The sequence below is a fragment of the Rhinoderma darwinii genome, chromosome 7, assembly GCF_050947455.1.
Source record: "Rhinoderma darwinii isolate aRhiDar2 chromosome 7, aRhiDar2.hap1, whole genome shotgun sequence".
In the NCBI taxonomy this organism is placed as follows: Eukaryota; Metazoa; Chordata; class Amphibia; order Anura; family Rhinodermatidae; genus Rhinoderma; species Rhinoderma darwinii.
This window is the reverse complement of record NC_134693.1, coordinates 119207397-119229399: the sequence shown is the minus strand read 5'-3', so window position 1 is coordinate 119229399 and position 22003 is coordinate 119207397. Positions and strand designations below refer to the sequence as shown.

The window sequence follows — 22003 nt, the reverse complement described above, 5'->3', positions numbered from 1 at the left end:
CCCAGTTGTCAATTTATTCATACATTTCTTGGAGGAATAACAGAGGAATGGCAAAATACAGAAAAAGGTGCTAAGAAAAAGGTGCTCCAGAATTGTTCTTTCATGGGGAATACAAGTATTTACTAAAATAGACATGTCAGGAGTGGTGACGGGTCTTTAAGTTGGCACAGGAGCATGCTTGTTTTCCATATTATCAGAGGTTTGAGCTGCGACCTCTGCCATTCCGACTACTAATATGGCATGCAATGAATGCATTTATTAACACAAATTTGCCATTTTTAAAAAAAAATTGATAAAACAATTCTAATAAACATCTACTGTTTTTTTTTTTTAGCCCAAAGATCTTAGAAATTCAAGGGAAACTTTAATAAAACGTTTTCCTTCGTGATCTTTAGGTTGAGGTCGTTCTTACACGCAGTGATTGATAATAGATGCCCTGGATATGTTTGGACAACTGTTAGGCATAAGAAGCTGCAGTTGGCAGGTGAAAACACCACAGATCTCCATACTCCATCATCATACAGTAGAATGGTAATGTTATTTAGCACCGCGTGGTATTATTATTTGGGCAGGATTATGACAGTGTTATTCTCTATTCCCCTCCATCAAAAATGAAAAAGGTTCCCCACATTTGTTTTGCCTAGGGACCCCCACAGTTCTTGATCCAGCCCTGTGTACAAATACTGCTGTCACATAGTTACACATACCAAAGGGACTTCCAGTCCTTGTTACCAGAGACAGGAAGATGGTGGCTGGGACTATATTATGAACTAGCTTTTTTTCTATATTAAAATATGCCCTTTTAGAGGAGGACAATGGGGACAGCAGGGGTCATCCAGTTGTATGTTTTTATTTTTTTTTAAACATATGATTACAAATTTTGAAACACACTAACACATTTTTTTTTTTAGTTTTTGTATTCCTATTTAAAGGCTATGTAAATCTTTGGAGCTATTTTTATTCAATTTATGTATTTTGTGCATAAAAACTTATTTTATTAAAAACGTTTTTAACTTTTTGCGGTACAGCTTCTCTGTATCTACTATACATACAAGCTGCATGGCTTAGTAAGCCGAATCCGTCAGTCTGCTGGACCGAAAACTCTCTGACAGTGTCTCCTGTTTGTTTCTAAAACACAGGATTACCCTAATACCGATAACATCTCAGCCCAGCCGTCGGTCCAGCAGACTGATGACTTTGACTTAAAGTGGCAATATGCAGCTTCTATGTATAGTGCATACATAGAAGCTGCACCGCAAAAATGACAAAAAATGTAACAAAAGTCAATTAAAAAAATGAAGTACAAAATACACACATTTAATGAAAAACTAGCTATAAAGATTTAAAGAGCCTTTAGCTATTAGGTCTTAAAACCACATAAGTTTAATAAGTTCACGTAATATAGTAAACATTATGCATGAACTCAGTTGTCTTAGTACCAAAAAGTATCTTCATGACCATTCATGTAAACCTAATCGTCCTTATATTACTGTAATACAGGTACATACGGTCCTTTTATCACACACATCAGAAGATCATCTTATATAGACATTACAAAGAGCTGACACGATGCAGACCATAATACAATAAAAACAATCCTTTAGATTACGATAGTATTTGCGGTCATCAATCATTTAGTAGCTGTCACTACAGGACAAAAGGGATTTTGACATTTCATTTTGCCCAAACTATGGGCGTTTTGAATTTGCAGCTTAGATGATCATTTGGAATGAGCGTAATTGTTCATTGCCATGATATGAAATTAACCCCTTAATGACCGGGCCATTTTGCACGTTAATGACCAAGGATTATTTTTTGTTTTTTCACGGTCGCATTCCAAGAGTCGTAACTCTTTTTTTATTCCGTCGACATCGCCGTATAAGGGCTTGTTTTTTGCGGGACGAGTTGTATTCTGTAATTGTACCATTTTTAGATGCTTATAACATATTGATTAACTTTTATTAACTTTATTTTAGGAGAGAATTGAAAATAAGCAGCTATTCCAGCATTAATTTTCACGTTATAAATTTACGCCGTTTACTATGCAGCGTAAATAACATGTTCACTTTATTCTATGGGTCGGCACGATTACAGGGATACCAAATATGTAAAGGTTTTATATGTTTTTTCTACGTTTGCACAATAAAAACCCTTTTAGAAAAAAATGACTTGTTTTTGCATCGCCGCGTTCCAAGAGACGTAACGTTTTTATTTTTCCGTCGATGTGGCCGTACGTGGGCTTGATTTTTGCAGGACAATGTGTAGTTTTCATTAGTACTATTTTGGGGTACATAGGACTTATAGATTAACTTTTATTTAATTTTTTATGGGGGGAATGGGAGAAAAGAGAGAATTTTGACGTTGTTTTTTGCGTTTTCTTTGGACGCCGTTCATCCGGCGGTTTAATTAATATGTTCATTTTATTGGTCAAGTTGTTACGAACGCGGGGATACCATATATGTGTATGTGTGATTTGTTTTGACCGTTTTACTAAATAAAACCACTTTTTGGGCCAAAAAAGTAGTTTTATTTGACTTTGACTGTAATTATTTATTTATTTTTTTCACAAACTTTATTTAACTGTTTTACATTTTTTTTTTTTAGTCCCACCAGGGGACTTCACTATGCGATGTGCCGATCGCATATATAATGCTTTGGTATACTTCGTATACCAAAGCATTATTGCCTGTCAGTGTAAAACTGACAGGCAACCTGTTAGGTCATGCCTCCGACATCGCCTAACAGGTAGATGCTGAAGGCAGACCTGGGTGTCTTTGTTAGACCCCCGGCTGTCATGGAAACACGACGGCGACCCGCGATTTGTTTGCGGGGGCGCCGATCGGGTGACAGAGGGAGCTCCCCCCTCTGTCAAACACATTAAATGCCGCTGTCACTATTGACAGCGGCATTTAATGGGTTAAACTGCCGGAATCGTCGCGCGCTTCGATTCCGGCAGTTGCAGCAGGAGCCAGGCTGTGTATAACAGCCGTGCTCCTGCCGCTGATCGCGTGGGTACAGTCTCAGTACCCGCGCCATCACAGGACGGATATATCCGTCCTCCTGCGCGAACTAGCAGCTGCTGAGGACGGATATATCCGTCCTTCGGCGTTAAGGAGTTAATGGGAGAAAGTAACTCATTTTATGGGGACGGTTTGTTGATATTTGTTTGTGATTCCTGCAGTGTCAGAAAGTAATAACTCCAATATAATGTTTTCAGTATAACTAGTAGTGAATTATCGAATCCATGGAAGGGAGAAGATTTTGGAAAATGTGGAAAGTTTTTGAAAAATTACTATTGTTTTTCAAACCTAATGTAATCCCACTAATGTTACCCATGGCTTCTTAATCTTTATCTACTAAAGCCGGAACATGATGAATCCAAGGCCTCACCATTGGTCAAAGTCCATGCCATCATTTTTAAAAATATCTTACATTTTTTATCCTGAACGAAGTAGAACATTCAAATAAGCACAAAAGTCACAAGTTATGTTGCAAAACCAGATATTGGTCAAACTATAGAAAGGCCTTTGCAGGCTATATTTTTACTTTGGTCTAAAACAACTGGGAGGCAACTCACAGAAACATTGTTGTAGAACACAGAAGACATTAAAATAAACTATTAATTTCCCTGAAAGGAAATTTGCTGTCAGAACATGATATAATGTTTAACCCCTTAACAACATGCAACGTACATGTATGGGGCAGCCGTTAAGGGAAAGTATGGAGCAGGCTCGCGGGTTGAGCGCACACCATACTTAGCGGGTGACGGATGTGTAATACAGCCGACACTTCACTGCAATGGTCGGAATCAAACTTTGACGTGATCGCGGGGTGCCAATGGTCGTTATGGCAGCCTGGGAGCCCAATGAAGGCTCCAAGGTCTGCCAAAGGAGTCTGTCATTATAGCGATATACTGCAATACATTAGTATTGCAGTATATTATGCAAGCAATCCAATGATCGCTGGTTCAAGTCCCCTAGGGGGACTAACAAAAAAAAGTAACAACCAGGTCCGACTTTGGGGACCACCGCTGATCAGCTGTTTTGAAGGGGCTCCTACAAACGCTGATTCCCCTTTTTTTCTTCTTGCTCATTGAGTCGTCTACACGCATTTAGTGGCGATTCACACATATTCACACAGCCTTTTCTCCTATTCACTTGAATGTGAGAAGAAGGCTGCAATGCCTGTAAATCGCCGCTAAATGCTTGTTGACGAATCACAGTGAGCAAGAAGTGAAGGGGAAGCAGTGCTCGTACGAGTGCTGCAGCCCCTTCAAAACAGCTGATCGGCAGGGGTCCTGAAAGTCGAACACCGACCCATCAGCTATTGATGGCCCATCCCAAGGATAGGCCATCAATTTTTAGTGGCTGGAAAACCCCTTTAATGTTACAAAAAAATTAATATTACAAATTTAAAAACAAAAACCTTCTCCCTAAAGCAATGATAAAAAGAATAAAAGTTAACATAACTGTTATCACCGCATTCGTAAAAGTCAAAACTATCACAACATTGCACACAAAAAATATATAAATTTGGTATCGCCCTATAGTGACAACAAGTAAAAAAAAAGGTGAACACGTCGTTTTTACCACCTGATGGGTGTCGTAACAACAAAAGCCCACAAAAAAATTACGGAATCGCTGTTTTTTGCCCATTTCACCCGACAAATATTTTTTTGTTTTCAGTTTCCCAGTACATTATGTAGTACAATAAATAGTGTGATGAAAAACGACAACTTTTCCCGCAAAAAAACAAGCCCTCATACGGCTATGTCCACAAAAAATCAAAAAGTTATGGCTTTTGGAACGCGGGGAAGAAAAAACGGAAATGAAAAAAATGAAGATTGGCCGTGCTCTTAAGGGGTTAAATCAAAGTTTGATTCATAATTCTTAGCGGTCAAGCGTCGTACTACTGGCATCACCATTCGGGCACGTGACGGTACGGCACATCATCGCTGGCAGCATGTAAACTAAGACCGGCGGGATACCGTTGGTGTATTTGCTTTGAGTTGCCGGGAATTGAAGAAGTGAGTAGTGATTTTTTTTTTATTATTATTATGTTTTATCATTCGCGGCGTCCTTTTTTTCCCAAGAATCGGACAACACTTTTAGCATGGATTTGTAGAGACAGACCAATATATTTTCTTATCATCAGTGCTTATCAATGTAGCTTGTTAATGTTCTTGGAGTTTATTATCCATTATTCCTGTCTTTCAAGCAAATATTTAATATTATTTGGTGTTTTAACAACTTCCAAAACCTGCCCCTGAGGAGTAAACGATCAAACAAAGTGAATGCGTTGAACCAGAGAAATACACTAAAGAAGAGTCCATATACAAGGTAATTCCTATTGAGTTTTGTTTTATGCCCGAATTAAGCATATCCCAATAGAAGATGTTTTTATGCTGTTTTGTACACTGAAAAGACCCTTGACTTGGCAGCAATAAACTGACTCTATGATGCGAATCAGTAGATCACCATGCTTCACTGGAATTGATTATTTCCCAAATGATTCTGAACTACAGGGCTGGGAATGGCTCCGTTACAGCCATTAAAACATATTTCTCCCCAGAAAGAACAATTCAGCTTTGGATAGCAATCCAGAATCCTCAAGTGCACTGCTTGGAAAGTGTGATGCATTGACATAATTACAAAATGTTACATTAAAGAGTTGTTACCACGGAGAACAGACGGTTTTATTAACATGATGAAAAACACATGACTTCCAAGAATGTAAAATTTGTTACTTAAAATATTGATTGCCAATATTTATGATTTGATTTCAATTTGTCAACTTTATATTAGTACATTCTTTATGTTTTTTATTTATCTTGTTCCTTGTTTGGAAGGGGTTGTTCCATGCATGGTCGGCCTTAGGGTGTGGGACCTGTGCAGTCAGACTGGATGCATAAGCTACCCCTGATGAAGATAGCACTGAAGGGGCATTTGTGACCACCAGAAATCGGATTATGAATTTTACAGCCCTGTACTTACACATGGAGCTGTTATTTGTTCACTGTGTGTTGATATACCGATGTGGCCTTCACTATTAACTAGAACAAGGGGCTCCAAATCCTTGTTCTTGGCTGAAGAAAATGACAAACATATACCACTTCTCTTCATTGTGATGAATGGACGATTGGAGTGGACCAAATGAGTGCATTAGGCATTTTCCATTCATCTTGATGGGAGAGGGACATTGCATGCTTTTTCTTTGCAATAGTGGAGGTCACAGAAGTCAGACCCCCATCTATCCTACTTTTAAGACCTATCTGATTTACAGATCAAAAAAGTTAGAAAAGGCATTGCAGTAGGACAACCCCTATAATACATCTGTTATGGCTACAAGATGATCAGCAGTAGTAGCCTTTAACATATATCTTTGATATTATGGTCTTCAGACATCATGATAGTCACTTATAAACCATATGGAATACATCTATTTTTAACTTCTTTTCATGTAGAAGAATTTAGAATGTAGAAATCACAACCTTTGCAGACATCCTTAGTCAAAAGGAGACTTTACTACATATTGCCACAAAGAAACACGGATTTTTATCTGTCGTGGTGTCCAAGGCAGTCAGATGTCTTACTAACTGTTGACACTGCCATATTTTCAATGGAATGTAGACAATTTAAAAAAAAAAGCACATAATAGATTTCTCCCTTAAAGGGGCATTAAAGGGGCATTCCGAGTTGATAAAAATGTGGCCAAAGAGGGTGAGAGAATGGCATGGGACCGCTTAGGCCAGTGAATGGCTGCAGCGTTTACATGGGTATACAGGCATGTCATCGCTGCAGCCATGTTAATAAACAGCATCGGGAAGAACCAGAGCGGCCATGTTGGAACGCCGGAGATCTGTTATATGAGTAATTGTTTTGTTTTTTGTTTTTATTGCATCCCCCTTGACCACATTTTTTATTAACTTGGAAAACCGCTTTGATCTCTAATAGACTCATATTGCAACCAAAACATAAATATGTAAATTATTCTTCTATATATGTCCCAGCAGATCAGCAATGTCCTCTTCTCCTATTCAAAAACTTCAGATAAGACCTGTCTCTGACTATAGATAACTGGCTGCAGCAGGAGCCCACCTTCATTATTCTGTCTGCAACAGATCAGGCGTTCTAGGCCTTGTCTCCTTTAAAGTAGCACTGCCCTTCAGCTGCCTGATGCTTAGGTTACTACAACAGTAGAGAACAATTACAAGTGACCAAGTAAAATAAAAACAGAAAACCCTTAACGAGTGACATCAAACCATTGCAGGTGCAGGTGACCTGTGAGTCCCAGCTTTGATGGATAGTCCATAACTGCAGTGCTAGGTTTAGGGCTCCAGAACTACAACATATTTCTGGTCTCTTTAGCTTTCTAGTCTTGAAAATTCTGAAACACTGGAAAAATATCCCGCCTATTGTCACGATCTGTGGATATGTGGACGCACTGGACCGTACCACTGTAGCGGGATAGTTGCTGGCTAAACAGTGTACCAAGCAAAGTCTATAGTCCGAGCAGGGGTACCTGTGGTAGTACAGACAGTAGTGATGGCTAGGCTCAGATGGGACCTTGGCAGCAGACACCAGGCGTGGTGTAACACAACACGACTCCAACTCTTTTAAGGCACAGGAACCAGGTAGCATGGGATACAGGATACAGGTAGCAGGAACGGGAATACTGGGAACAGAAAAACAATAAGGGACCATTTGCTAGACTGACACGGGAAAACACAACAACGCTCAGGCAATGAGTGAAGTGGCAGGGCCCTTCTTATAGTCCAGGGTGATTAGAGAATTCTAAACATGTGTGCGCTCTGGTTCTTTAAGGCCGGGACTGAGCTTGCGCACGCAAGTGGTCACTGCAAGCCAGGACGGCTGCATGTACTGGCATCTCCGGGAAGGAAGGCGTCGGCAGGATGAGAGGAGTCTGCGGTCTGCGGCCGCGGATGTTACACCTATCCTTAAAGGGGCTATTTTTGTTGATAAATGGACTAATGTTTTACTGTCTTTAATATCTACTGCCAGTAAATTACTGATTTTATATTACATTCTGGCACAATGTTACAATGTGATTGTGACAACTATTCTTGGCACACCATATTTCAAGGTATTATTTCTGGATTATACAATTACCACCAATACAACCGCTGCTGTAATACTGGACATTTCCACTATTTCTAGTATAGTTACTGCTGGCATATTACTAAGAAGTGGGTCATACAGTGGGGGTGCAATCTAACAACATGTCAGACTGATGAAAGCCATAAAAGACCCTTTTAGAATGTTACGTGAAAAAAAAATATAAAAGACAAAATACTGATGTTCATTCCAATCTCTTTCTTCTGTTCCTAAATTATTAAATGATGTACCCACTCTTCTAATCCTGGGAAATGGTGCCATTCAGGATAAGGGAGTGAAGAAACAAATGACCTATTGATGCTTTTGTAAGTAGTGCTTCTTGGGACATAAAGTACATTATAAAATTGTAGCCTTTATTATCATTAAGTCACCTATTTCTCTTGTATAAAAGCATCAAAAAGAGTAAAAAAGCAGCTGGCTAAGAGGCAGGATAGAAAATTGAAATGTAATTTTCTTGTGCCTTTATTACTCTAACATTACAGAAAAGAAAAAGGCGCTACCCCACAGGCTGAAATTACAGCATGGCATATGCTGTTTAGCCCATTTTCCGGTGTGTTTCTTGGTGTCACGACATTATGCCCTTAAAAACAAGCCAACAGAAATTTTCTGTCATTTAGTGCTGATATTGTATTATTTTAGGCAATTATTGAACTGTGGCTGGTGGCTAAGCAAACAGCATTTCACAAAATCTGCCATGGAGCCTAGACCTCATATTGTTAATCCAGGAGGAAGAAAATAAACCCCATGTTACAATCTGGCGGTAACAAATAACTGGTAACAGGCTCTTATCTGTCGAGTACAGGCGGACTCTTATCAACGTATTCATTCATTTATTGTAAACTTTATACTTAAATGGTGCAGAGGAGGAGGTGATTTATAAAGTTACTGAAAGTTAATTTTTTTGTAGGCAAAAGAAATTGGTGTAAAGTATCCTTAAAGGAGAACAATAAATTAGTATGACACTTTTAGTGTTTAATATTGTTTGCAAACTATTTTATTTTGTTACGATGTTTTCCACGACATTGAAAAAATTCTTGCATTTTATTATCTTAAATTATTTTTAAGGGAGACTTTGTATTTACCACTAGCCAAAATTAAAAACTTCCTTCTGAATCTTTATGTGCAGCATTGGTATGTAGTCTGTAGGTGGCCATAGACTAAAGCTACTAACATATATTATATGCAAACATAACATTTGATGTAATGGCAAACGACTAACCAATGTCTGCCAAAAATGTGATCAGTCATGTTGGACTTTTTCGTTAGTTTTTGAACTATGTCCCTGATCTGCCAGTATCAGTTTATTATGCTAATTGTCAGATCGTTCGACCAAATGATCCCGCGCATGTTTGGGTGACAGCATTATCTCCGATTTAAGGCCCCTCCTACACGGGCCAATGATTGGGCAAACTAGCTCTAATATGAATGCTCGTTCTCGATCATTGCCCTGTGTAAACAGGGCAACTATCAGCCGATGAACGAGCAAAAGCTCCTTCATTGGCTGATCGTATCGGTTATGCAGCAAGAAATATTATCATTGCCGGCCACACATCTCCCTGATCGTAGTAACGATCGCTCGACCCCATACATTACTGATCATTGCTCCTTGTGAAAGGAGCAAACGAGCAACAATCAACAATCTGCATCATTGATCGCAGCTTATTTTCACAGCAAATATCGGGTTGTCTAATAGGACCTTAATGTGCATGGCTAGCTTCAGGTATTTGGCTGGGTCTCCCAAAAAAAATCAAATGTCTATAGTCACCTTTCATCTTGTGAGATAAACTTTGTCCTACAGAGCTCTTCTAATTCAGTTCTGGGACAGGAAGTAGCTAACTGCTACGTGAACTTGTTGTTTCTGTCACATGGTTACCCAACTGCTTTTAAGAAATGCAACTGGTTTCTTGAACACATAGCTCGAATCTCTGAAAATGTGATTTTTCATGACAACCCCTTTTTAACCCTTTAGCGACATGCACCATATATATGCTCCCAGGCAGGGCCGGCCTTAGGGTAGATGGCGCCCCGTGCGAAATTATCTTTCGGCGCCCCACGCCATTATAAAAAATGCCCCATAAAAAAGCATAATTCCTCCCCACAGTATAATGCCCTATATAGTGCCCCCACACAGTGTAATGCCCCTTTAGTGCCCCACACACAGTATAATAATAATATTTAATAATGTAATATATTATTACGCCTTCAAGGACACAGTATTTTGTCCTCTAATTGTGCCCACACAGTGTTATGCCCCCTAAGTGCCACACACATTATATTGCCCCCTGTAGTGCCCCTACACAGTATGATGTCCTCCACAGAGTATAATGCCCCCACAGCCCCCCTAGAAGAAAGTTCCCCCTGTAGATTGTGCCATACAGCCTCCCTGTAGACAGTGCCATAATCCCCCACCTCCTCCTTGTAGACAGTGCCATACAGCCCCCATCTGCCCCTTGTAGTGTCATACAGCCCCCATCTGCCCCTTGTAGTGCCATACAGCCCCCCATCTGCCCCTTGTAGTGTCATACAGCCCCACCTCCCTCTTGTACACAGTGCCCCCCACCGCCCCCTTGTAGAAAGTGACATACAGCCCCCAGCTCCCCCTTGTAGACAGTGACATACTGCCCCCCACCTCCACCTGACAGGATCCTTGCGTAGGCCGGCTTGATCCAGAGATGTCATCACGCCGACTGCGCAGGGATCCTGTCCCTGCGCCTCATAGGCTGCAGGCGCCTCTGTAGCCTGTTACAGAGTTTCCCAACCTTTTCGGACTTGAGCCACCCCTGGAAAAAAAATAATCCTCAGGGTCCCCCTACCAAAAATTGTTTAGAGAAAGACAGAAAATAGCTAAAAATAAGCACTACATTCTTAGGGTATGTTCACACAGCATTTTTTGGAAGGCAGAAAAAATCTGCTTTTGAATTGACAGCGTTATTTGATGGGGGTTTTTTAGCGTTTTTTTTAAAGCTGTTGAAGCGAATGCAAAAGGCGCAGCAAAAAAAGCTCCAAACGAGCGCCAAAGCTATTTTCTTCCTACTATTAATTTCAATTGGAGGTCAGAGGTGGAAACCACTTGAAGACCATCAGCCCCCCCCCCCCCACCACTCACAGTAAAATGACCATCAGCCCCCCACTCACGGTAAGGCTGGGTTCACACACACTATTTACGGACGTAATTCGGGCGTTTTAGCCCCGAATTACGTCCGAAAATGCGGCTCAAAAGCGTCTGCAAACATCTGCCCTTCCATTTGAATGGGTCTTACGATATTCTGTGCCGACGGTCATTTTTGCGCCCGCGTCAAAGAAAAGCCTGTCACTTCTTGAGACGTAATTGGAGCCGTTTTCCCTTGACTCCATAGAAAAACAGCTCCAATTACGTCCGTAATGGACGCAGCGAAAAGCGCCTGCACATGCCATTACGTCTGAAATTCCGGAGCCGTTTTCTCCTGAAAACAGCTCCGTAATTTCAGCCGTAATGGACGCTACTGTGTGAACATACCCTAAAATGACCATCAGCCCGTCCACTCACAGTAAAACGACCATTAGCCCCCCACTCACAGTAAAATGACCATCAGCCCGCTACTCACAGTAAAACTACCATCAGCCCCCACTCACAGTAAAACGACCATCAGACCCCCACTCACAGTAAAATGACCATCAGCCCCCCACTCACAGTAAAATGACCATCAGCCCCCCACTCACCTGCCCCCTGTAGGTCATGCCACACAGCCCCTTTGTAGGTAGTAGGGATGTCACGACACCTGAATTTGAACTTCAATACCGATACTTCGTGTAGTATTGCAATTTCGATACCAAAATGATTCTTTGCCAACAGTAATAAAAAAAAGTTCTTCCATTTTCTGATGTGAGGCACGAGGTGTGATGCTGAATTTAACCTCCATTTGCCTCACATTAATAGTAATTAACCCCATCATGTTTCTCAGTCATTAATGTGTGCGGTACATCATGGAGTTAATTACTATTAATGTGAGGCACGTGAAGGTTAAATTCATCATCACACCTCGTGCCTCACATTAATAAGTGAAAGCAGTTTTTTTTTTTTGTTTTTTTTTACAGCGTACACATCATAAATGACGCAAAAAAATTGTTGTGCAGGTTATTACGGCCGCGCCAATACCGAATGTGTATATTTTATATATTGAGACTTATTTTAAGGTTTATTGTAAAAAAAAAGGTGAATGTGTATTTTTTTAAATTTAACATTACTTTATGTTTTTACTTAATTTTTAAACTTTAATGTGCTGGCATATATCAGATATATGCCAGTACATTAGCCTGTGTACTGATAGTACACAGGCAGTTGTTAGGACATACCTAAGTATGCCCTAACAACAGGAAATATGGTAAGACAGCCCTGGGGTCCTTCAATAGACCCTGGGCTGTCTGCCCATATATGGTATGGCCCTCAATCGCGTCACAGGGAATTCCTGTGACGCGATCCAAGGGACATCCCCCCTCCTCACTTTCCTCTGAATGCTGCAGTCAGTTTTGATCGCAGCATTCAGGAGAATAGCGGCGGAGATGAGCGGTTTCTCTGATCTCCGCCGTTATAGAGCGGGGCTGCGGCTGTGTAATAGTCATTGCCCCGCTCCTGACAGAAGTGCGTGCGCGGTCAGCATGAGGTAATGCGGCCGGCGCTGCACTAATGAGCGGCGGCGCAGACACCGAAGACAGAACATGGGGGTGTTTTGCAGTGTGGCCGCTCATTAGTGCAGCGCTGGCCGCATCGCATCATCCTCGCGGCGCGCTCTTGTCAGGACTCAGGAGTGGGGCAATGGCTGTATTACACAGCCACAGCCCCGCTCTCATTCATCATGTATTACTATACTTACCGGTGTGGCTCGAACCATATGGGGATGCACAGTATCGAAGTTTCGATGCATTGTGCATCCCTAGTAAGTAGTGCCACAAATCCCCCCCTTGCCGCACAGCCCCCTTGTAGGTAGTGCCACACACACCCTTGTAGATAGCACTACCTTCCTGTAGATAGCGCCACTGTAGCTCCCTGTGGCTGGGGATTCCGCTCCTTGACGGAGTGGAGTGCTTGATGTCCATATATGAACAGTGACATCGGGCAACTAACTCCTGAAGCGGAATCCCTGTCCACAGCGTTGCCGACGCTGTGACCGGGGATTCCACTCCAGGAGAAGCCCCTGACGTCTCTGTCCATTTAGTCGGGGGGTGCCATCTACAGGGGTTCTGCAAAAAAATCTCCTCCTCCTCCTCACATCCACTTTGCGCTATGAGGAGGAGGAGAGAAAGCACGTCCGTGGCAGTTGTCCAGAGGAGTGTCGCGGCCCCCCTGGAGGGTTGTCATGGGAACCTCATGCTGGGAACCACCAGCCTAGTAGATCACAGAGCAGGGAGATACCTCCCTGCTCCGCTATAGTGTTCAATAGTATCTGCGTCTTTAGCAGAGCCGTATTTACAACTCACGCTGCCCTAGGCACTAAGCCTGAATATAACCCCATTACAGGCCTATTTCGTTTAGCCAATTATCATCATGATTCGCCAGTTTCTGACCAATTATAATGATATTTGGTCAGTGTTAACAAAGGGGAAGATCAATGATAAAAACTTTGCTTATCGTTAATCTCTAATGAGAAAAAAAAAAGGTAATACACCCGGCCGTAGTCATAGCGATGCGTATTCTGTTCTGAGCGTAGCCCGGCCTCCAGGGATGACGATGCGTCCCATGTGACAGCTGCAGCCAATCAAAGGCTGCAGCTGTCACATGGACTACAGCGTCATCGCAGGAGGCCGGGCTACGCTCAGAGAGAGAGAGGGACTACGGCTGGGAGTATTAGCTTTTTTTTTCAATTTATTTCTGCAGTTTTTCCGCCCAAAAAACTGCACCAAAATTTGGTGCCGTTTTTCAGGTGAAATTCCCTGCGGTTCTCAGGATGTATACACTGTGTGGTTTTACGTATCCGCCCTGTGTGTTCCTACCCTTATAATCAAGTTGCTCTCCCCATAAATATTATCTCTAAGGGCTTATTTAGACAAACGGGATATACGTCCGTGCAACGTGCGTGATTTTCATGCGCGTTGCACGGACCTATATTAATCTATGGGGCCGTGCAGACATGTGTGTGATTTTTATGCTGCGTGAGTCCGCTGCGTAAAAGTCATGACAAGTCCGTTCTTTGAGCGTTTTTTGCGCATCACGCACCCATTGAAGTCAATGGGTGTGTGAAAACCATGCATGCCGCACGGAAGCACTTCAATGCGAACAGCGTGATTCACGCAACAGCTGTCAAAAGGATGAATGAAAACAGAAAAGCACCACGTGCTTTTCTGTTTACAAACATCCAAATGGAGTGTCATAATGATGGCGGCTGCGCGAAAAGCACGCAGCCGCGCATCATATGCTGCTGACACATGGAGCTGTCAAATGCATTTTGCGCAGGCAAAACGCTGTGTTTTTGCGTGCGCAAAAGGCACACGCTCGTGTGAATCCAGCCTAAGGGTAAGGCCACACGGAGCGGCCCTGACACGGTCGCAACGCAGCTAACAACCACGCCGGCACCATGTTCAGTGCGGCTGTCAAACAGCCTGTTAATGGCCGCACGTATTCTGGTTACATTCGCACGCGCACTGCCGCTCCATTCATTCTCTATGGGAGCGCCGGAGATAGCCGAGTGCAGTGTTCTGCTTTTTCCGGCGCTCCCATAGAGAATAAATAGGGGGTAAGTTGTTGTAATTTGCAAAATCGTGCGGCCATAAAGGGTGTATTAATTCATGGCCGCACAATTTTGCAGATAAAGGGACGGTTTACCCGCGTTAACGTGCGGCCATGAATTAATACATCCTTTATGGCCGAACGATTTTGCAAATTACAACAACTTACCCCCTATTCATTCTCTATGGGAGCGCCGGAAAAAGCAGAACACTGCACTCGGCTATCTCCCCATACATAACGCTAAGTTCCCCTCCCCCATGATTCATAATAAGCTCCTACACCACAAAATAAACTATACAGAAGTCCCCCTCCCCACAAAATACATTTATAAAGAATCCCCCACACTCCTATAGCATTTAGGGCAATGTCCCCTCACCCTCAAAATCGATCTGTAAAAAATACACTCAAAGTACCTCTAACCTAGCCTCCCCTCCCCCACAAAATCGATCTGTAAAAAATACACTCAAAGTACCTCTAACCTAGTCTCCCCTCCCCCACAAAATCGATCTTTAAAAAAACAAAAAAAACAAAAAACATCCTGTTACACATCACATAAAGCCCCCTCTCTCCCCCTCCCTCACACTGCACATAAATAGAAAAAGCTGCTGCACTTACCTGACTCCGGAGCTCCGTGGAGGAGTCTTCACTGGGGCAGCAGAGCAGGAAGGAGCTGCGTGAGGTGCTGAGTGTCTGTGACACTGCAGTACAGGCTTTGCTGATTGGTGGAGCAGACAGAAGCACCTGCTGCTCCTCCAATCAGCGCTCACTTCACGCAGCAGTGCAGAGGGAGGAACATTTCTCCTCTATTCTGCTCGTACCCACTGGCGCCCCCCTTGCAGCATGGCGGCCGGCGCCCTGTGCGACCGCACGTGTCGCACATAGCTAAGGCCGGCCATGCTCCCAGGTCTGCCATGTAAGTATTTTTCTGACAGACAAGATACACTAAAATACATAAGAAATGCAATGTATTATAAGAGTGATCGCATAGTCTAAACCCCTAGTGGGACTGAAAAAAAAATGTAGAAAAAGTTGCTTAAAATGTTTAGAAATATAAAAAAAATGAAAAAGAACAAATAAACACAAAAAATGTTTTCCCCATTAAAAATGCTTTATTATATATATATTTTAAAAAAAGTACATGCTGAGTCCGTAACAATTTGAACTATACAATTATTATGCTGTTTAACCCACACAATGAACGCCGCCAAAAATAAACTAAAAAAAAGGCAGAATTTTGTTTAGTTTTTCTTGGTTCATCCCACCTTCAAAAAAAATGAAAATCGTATGTACCCCAAAATTGCAGCAATGCAAATGTCAACTCATACAGCAGAAAAAAACAAGCCCTCACACAGGTCTGTCAACAGAAAAAAAAAAAGAATAGTTATGGTGACATAAAAACATGATTTTTTTTTAAAAAATACAAAAAAAAAAAGGATTTTTATTGGGCAAAAGCATTTGAAAAAAAAAAATCTATAAATTAGGTATTCCCTTAATCATACAGTCCTGCAGAATAAAGATATGCTGTTTCTATCGCACCCTAAATGCCGTAAAAACAAACACAAAAAACAACGTTGGAACTGCAGTATTTTTCCATTGTCCCCTCAAAAAAAAATGTATAAGAGTTTTTCAATACAAATACAACTTTTCCCACAAAAAAGTCCTCATCTGGCTATGTCAATTGAAATTTTAAATGATGGCTCTCAGGGGGCGGAGATGAAAAAAACAAAAAAAAATTGCCACGTCCTGAATAACAAAATAGGCTGCATCCTTAAGGAATTAAATTGAAGCTGATCAAGTGCTTAGCTGATCCCTGCCAATCCAGCTTCAGAAACCTCCGGAGATCAGTTGTTATTGCCGTCAGCCGTTATTACCGGGGAAAGCTACATCTGGACATAATTTCAGATAAGCCATGCTTTACAGTAGCTAAACTAAATAGTTTCTTGAAGTCACAAGTGTGCTAGCAAAATCAAGTTTACCATTGGTGGTATACAGTGGCGTAACTATAGGGTTCGCAGCGGTCGCAATTGTGACCGAGCCCGAAGCCAGGGGATCCCGCGGCCCCTCTCATCACTTCTATAAAAAGTTACTAAAGTAACTGTGGCCTATGCAATAAACTACATGGGCCCCCGTTACTATAGTGACTTACAGTATAACTCACCCTCCTCGTTCCGGAGCGCAGCGGAGGTTCTGATGTCTCTTCACGTCGTGACGTCACAACGCTGTGCTCCGTGCATAACGTCACAACGCTGGATGTAGTCAGGCCCTCTGCTGCACCCGTAGCCGAAGAGGAGGGTAAGTATACTTTTATTGTTTGCTCGGTCCCGGGTTGTCCAGTCCCTAAAAATGTATGGCCTATCCTCAGGATAGGCCATCAATAGCTGATGGGTCGGGATTCGACAGCCGGGACCCCCGCAAAATCAGCTGTTTAGAAGGGGATGCAGCGCTCGTACAAGCGCTTCTTCCCCTTTATTCCGGTCACTTGCTCACACTGTGAATTTGGGCGTTGGCGTCCAGCAGACAGTAATCTTAGAGCTCGTCCACACTTAACGGAATTGCTGCAGGAAATTTATGACGCAATTCCATTAAAACTAGTGGATATTCCGCTGCGGAAAAAAACACATAATTTCCTGCGTTTTTTACTGCAGAAAATGGTGCGGATTTTGCTGAGTTTTTTTTCAGTGCTGGGAGATGGTGATATCTCCTCTGAAAAACACAGCAATTCAGTCCACTTTCCTCAGCAGGAATTGACATGCTGCGGTACAACAAATATGCACTGCAGGTTAATTTCTGCTTGGAAATTTTGGAGATTTTTAAATCTCACCCACTTTGCTGCTACTGTATTCTGCTGCATATTTTTCATCCGCAATTCCGGACTGAAAATAGGCAGCAATTCCGCTACGCGTGGACAAACCCTAATACTGTATGCAGGCTTAGATACATAGTCCAACAGACAGTATCACACATGGGCCCTGTATCTAAACCTACCACATGTGTTACTAATGTGTTGGTTTTTTTTTGTGTTTTTTTACAGGTTCGGTCATTGGACTACATCGGATTCGAGGACTACTTCGATGACGGCTCTTTTTTTTATTCTCAATAAAATGGTTAACGAGGGTTGTGTGTTTTTTTTTTATTTCAATGAAATATTTTTTCTGTGTATTTGTATTTTTTTGAAACTTGATTACTACCGCCTTAGTAATGGCTGCTTGACAGCATCCATTACTAAGGCGGGGCTTAGTATTAGCCACTGCAGAGGCTAACACTAACCCCCATTATTACCCCGGTACCCACTGCAACTAGGGGTGTCGGGAATAGCCGGGTAAAATCCAGTACCCGACCATCTGTAGTGACGGTCGGGTACTGGGGCGGCTGCAGGCTGGTATTATTAGGTTCGGAAAGCCCAAAAACACCCTGGTAATGCTAGCCTGCTGCTGTTGTGTAGTATCCGGCTGGTTATAAAAAATGGGGGGGGGGACCCCACATCAGTTTTTTTAAAATAAATTATTGGAAACAACGATGTGGGGTTCCCACATTTTTCATTACCAGCCAGATACAACATAGCAATAGGCTAGCATTGCCAGGGTGAGATGACCCACTGTTTATGGCCTTTCCTAGCCTAGTAATACCAGCCTGCGGCCGCCCCTGTGCCTGACCATCACTACAGATGGTCGGGTACTGGATCACACCCAGCTCCTTCCCCTGGTGGCGGTGGGTACCGGGGTTATAATTGGCGTTAGTGCTAGCCTTTTCACTGGCTAACATTAAGCCTCGTCTTAGTAATGGACACTGTCAATCAGCCAGCGGCCATTGCTAAGGTGGTAGCAATAAAGTTTAAAAAAATTCAAGACATAGAAAAAATATTTTGTTGAAATAAAAAAAACACACAACCGTCATTAACCATTTTATTGAGAATAAAATAAACGCTGTCTTTGAAGTAGTCCTTGAATCCGAAGAAGTCCAACAACCAAACCTGTAAAAAAACAAAGACAAAAAAATAAATAGTAACACATAATAAAGTAAAGCAATTCTTATATTTACATTTCCTGGGTCCAGCGCTGGAACCGCAATGTCAGCAAACTGAGCCTTATATCTAATCCTATCATGTGTGATACTGTCTGCTGAATCGCTGTATCTAAACCTATCCATAGTTATTGGGTGTTTTTTTTTGGGGGGTTAACATATGAATTGGGGCTATTGCCCCTGACGTTTTAAGACATTAGTGATGCCCTGGCTGCTAGTGCTGCATCGTTGGGTCACTTAGGAGACCCAGCAATGCAGCTTAAAGCTGCGGGCCTTCGGCCATGAAAGGAATTAGGGGGGCCCAAGAAGAACGTGTGCACCGGGGCCCATGAGCCTTTAGCAACGCCCCTATTGGTATATGGGCTACAGCTAGGGTTATACAGTGGGATCAATGGTCTTCAGACAATCAGAAGCATTGCTCCATTTTTTTCAGCTTGGCACAGCCAAGATTTGATATTTATACTAAAGTGCAACAAAGTGCTCATATATAGTACTGCAAATATACTGCAACAAAGGGCACATATACTGCAACATAGTGCATATATACTGCAACATAGAGCAAATATTCTGCAACAAATGGCACATATACTACAACATAGTGCACATATACTGCAACATAGTGCACATACAGTAAACTGCAACATAGTGAACATAATCTGCAACATACTACAACATAGTGCACATACTGTATACCGCATCACAGAGTACAAATACTGCAACATAGTGCATATATACTGCAACATAGGGACATATACTGCAATATAGCTCACACATACTACTACATAGAGCGCATAAACTGCAACATAGTGCACATATACTGCAACATAAAGCAAATATTCTGCGACAAAGGGCACATATACTGCAACAAAAGGCACATATACTGCAACATAGTGTACATACAGTAAACTGCAACATAGTGAACATATACTGTGGGAGCACAATTATATATATTATTTAATACAGTGAAATTTGAACATATACTGCAACATAATGCACACATACAACAACAACATAGTGCACATATACTGCAACATAGTGCACATACAGTAAACTGCAACATAGTAAACATATACTGCAACATAATGTACACATACTACAACATAATGCACATACGGTATACCGCATCACAGAGCACAAATACTGCAACATAGTGCACATATACTGCAACATAGTGCATATATACTGCAACATAATGCAAATAGTCTGCAACAAAGGGCACATATACTGCAACAAAGGGCACATATAATGCAACACAGTGCACGTATACTGCAACATAATGCACATTTACTGCAACATAATGAATACATACAACAACATAGTGCACATATACTGAAACATAGTGCACGTACAGTAAACGGCAACATAGTAAACTTACACTGCAACATAATGCACACATACTACAACATAATGCACATACTGTATACCGCATCACATAGCACAAATACTGCAACATAGTGCATATATACTGCAGCATAGTGCAAATATTCTGCAACAAATGGCACATATACTGCAACAAAGGGCACATATAATGCAACACAGTGCACATACTGTATACTGCAACATAATGCACATTTACTGCAATATAGTGCACATATACTGCAACATAGAGCAAATATTTTGTGACAAAGGGCACATATACTGCAACACAGTGCACATACAGTAAACTGCAACATAGTGAACATAAACTGCAACATAGTGCACACATACTGCAACATAATGAACATATACTGCAACATAGTGCACATACAGTAAACTGCAACATAGTAAACATATACTGCAACATAATGCACACATACTACAATATAATGCACATACTGTATACCGCATCACAGAGCACAAATACTGCAACATATTGCATATATACTGCAACATAGTGCAAATATACTGCAACATAGTGCAAATATTCTGCAACAAAGGGCACATATACTGCAACAAAGGGCACATATAATGCAACACAGTGCACGTATACTGCAACATAATGCACATTTACTGCAATATAGTGCACATATACTGCAATAGTGAGCAAATATTCTGTGACAAAGGGCACATATACTACAACACAGTGCACATACAGTAAACTCATAGTGAACATAAACTGCAACATAATGCACACATACTACAACATAATGCACATATACTGCAACATAGTGCACATATAGTAAACTGCAACATAGTAAACATATACTGCAACATAATGCACACATACTACAACATAATGCACATACTGTATACCGCAGCACAGAGCACAAATACTGCAACATAGTGCATATATACTGCAACATAGTGCATATATACTGCAACACAGTGACATATATTCTGCAACATAGTGACATATACTGCAACATAGTTCACATATACTGCAACATAAAGTAAATATTCTGCAAGAAAGGGTGACATATACTGCAAGATAGTGACATAGTGACATATACTGCAACATAATTCACATTTACTGCAACAATGCACATATATTGCAACATAAAGAAAATATACTGCAACAGAGCACATATACTGCAACATATAGAACACATACTGCAATATAGAGCACATATACTGCAAAATAGAGCACATATACTGCAATAAAGAGGACATATACGCAACATAGAACACATATACTGCAACATAGAGCACATATACTACGACATAGTACATGGCTGGATGTAATGTTGCTGTATTGCTAAGGCAGGATTTTATTTTTTACTCACTCATAAACTCTTTTTTTTATTTTTTTATTAAAAAGTAAATTATAAAAATAAAACTGCCATGCAATGATGGCAGCTTAATAGTTAAAAAGTTAGAAGAACCAGACAAATAAACAAGAAATAATATTGTTCTGGTAGTGGAGTGCAGTAGATGTAGCGACCTCTTGTAATGTTTACCCTGGTGTCTCCTCAGTCACCCAGTGAAGCCTCTTAATGTATACCTTCATGTATATTATGGCTCATATAATGCGCGTATTTACCAAACTGGGTATCATTTAAGTGGTAATGGAGAACTAAGGCAATTAATAGCTGACATGCTGAGTAAATATAATGTAAAATACAGCCATTTACTAAGAAGCTATTTATCGGGAGTTTGCCTCCTGCTATTTTGCATTATTATAATGCACACATGGTGGAGAACGTAATGAAACAAGGACATTTATTCTCAC

General features: G+C 41.4%; 1 protein-coding gene across 2 annotated transcripts in view; it reads right to left on the bottom strand.

Annotated features, from left to right (window-relative positions):
- The window catches only part of CACNA2D3 (calcium voltage-gated channel auxiliary subunit alpha2delta 3), a 753617-nt gene that overhangs the window by 601895 nt on the left and 129719 nt on the right, over positions 1–22003 (bottom strand). The window lies entirely within an intron of this gene.